At 30.6% G+C, this 2049-nt stretch overlaps 1 protein-coding gene across 2 annotated transcripts in view; it reads left to right on the top strand.

Annotated features, from left to right (window-relative positions):
- The window catches only part of LOC108284369 (protein argonaute-3), a 123395-nt gene that overhangs the window by 47864 nt on the left and 73482 nt on the right, over positions 1 to 2049 (top strand). The gene's annotated exons all lie outside the window — the stretch shown is intronic.

The following is a 2049-nucleotide window of genomic DNA, read 5'->3' as shown; positions in this document are numbered from 1 at the left end:
TTAATATTAAATTCACTAGAAAACTCTCTAGAATTGTGTTGAAGATCATTTGAAAATATATCCGCCAACTTCCCCTTCCTACCTGAAGTGTGTTTACAGGCAGAGCAAGTTACAACAGTCTTACTATGCTTTGAGGATAGAGCAGCTTCCTAGGGATTCTGGAGACTCAGTTCTCTGTCTGTGATCAGGACACAATACTGATGTTGAGGCAAGAAAGGCCTTTCTGACGACGGAAATTATTCTTAATGGTATTTTTCTGTCTTTTTTAGCTAGATTAGTAACATGTACTTTCCTTTTATTGGTGGAAATATTTAAAACAATTATTTTTCAGGTGATCACTGTTTTAGTTGTTTACAAAGCTTCTAATATGTAGTATTTTTATTATATTATTTTCTAGAAACTAGAAATATGTATTATATTATTTTCTAGAAACTTGACAAATTTCATTTGTATTTCCCCTGTGCTTGAAGTATTGTTTGAGAGACTATAGATTTTCAGATTGAAGATCTTTTTGTTTTCTGGATTTGTTATGAATTTCTAGTTTCATTGTGTTGCAAAAAAACGTGGTTTGTATTTTTCCTTTTAGAGTTTGTTGAGGTATTTTTTTAGCCCAATAAATGGTCAATTTTTGTGATAGTTCAATGGCTGTTTGAAAATAAAATATATTCATGTTTTAGGATAGAGTGAAATTAATATCCATCAGAGCTACCAGTTTGATGTTGCTTATGTCATTTATTATTTATTTTTGTTTTTTGTTGTCTCAGACTAGGAAAAATGAACTTAAATTTCCCATTATTAATATCTATTTCTCCTTTTATCTCCTGTAATTTCCATTTTCTGAATGTTGCTACTGTATTATTAGAAGCATATGTGTTCCTATCTGTTTTCTTTGTTGTGAATTATAACCTTTATATGATGAGTGACTTTCTTTTTCATACTTTTTTGGCCAAAATTCTACATTATCTAATAAAAGGATTGTACTCCTTGCTTTTGTGAATTTTATCCTGTCCTTTTTATTTTATTTTTTTTCTTTTTTGAGATATATCTTGATGACAGCATGGAATGGTTTGCTTTGTGGGTCAGTTTAGAGCTTTTTTTCTGTTTAGTGGATGAATTAAGCCAGATATAGATAGGAAAGACATATCTTCCTATCAAGACACAACAATTGATCGTGGTTTTGTAAAATTATTGTATGCCATTTTTTAATGTTTGTATATATTTTGAAACTTTGAGTGGTGTGTTTTCTGTGCTTTTTAAATGGTAGTCCTAGTATTAGGAAGAGTTTTCCCCCAGTGGTTATCTTTATACTTTTACCTTCATATGATACCTATCTTCCTCTGTTTTAAAGCCATCTTTTGTTTCCTTTAATTGAGTAACAATTATATTAGCTTTATTCTCTTCCCTTCTTTCTGCTAGTTGTTGCCAATATACGATTATTTTATTGCCCTTTATAATTTTATTCTTTCATGTTGCTTAAATTTTTACTGATTGACTTTTAACTTTGACTCCTCTCTGTTGTACAAGGTGCAGTCATTGAGCTTATTCTACTTTTTATATTTTCTGCTCTTAAAATTCATTTGTATGTATTCATTTATTTGAATTCCTATGTTCTTCAACCATGTAACAGTTTCATTCCATTTGTTTTCAATCTTAAATCTGCAATTAAATGTGTTGTTGCTCACTGCCAGTTCTTTGCTGAAATTTTTCTGGTCATTTGTTGGTTTCAGTTTGTCCTCAAGTTGTTTCTTCAAGAAATGCTCATATGAATAAGAGCAGAGCTTTCTTCCTGTAGCCTTATTCCTGAAGGACTGTTTGGCTAGATGTGGAATTTTTCGCTCACACTTTTTCCTTGGGTACCTTGTAGTTATTTTTCCACTGTCTTCTGACATTGAATGTTCAGTAGAGAAGTATGATGCTGGCTTGCTTTTATTTTTCTTAGAAGGGCTGTGCTTTTTTGTGTGTGATTGCTGAAAGTATTTCTTCCAAATACCAAATAATATAGAAATTATTTTATTAAGTGACATCTGGTAATTTTTTTTTTTTTTTTTT

Source organism: Cebus imitator, unplaced genomic scaffold (assembly GCF_001604975.1).
Source record: "Cebus imitator isolate Cc_AM_T3 unplaced genomic scaffold, Cebus_imitator-1.0 Scaffold277, whole genome shotgun sequence".
Lineage (NCBI taxonomy): Eukaryota > Metazoa > Chordata > Mammalia > Primates > Cebidae > Cebus > Cebus imitator.
This window is presented reverse-complemented; position numbering and strand designations above follow the sequence as displayed.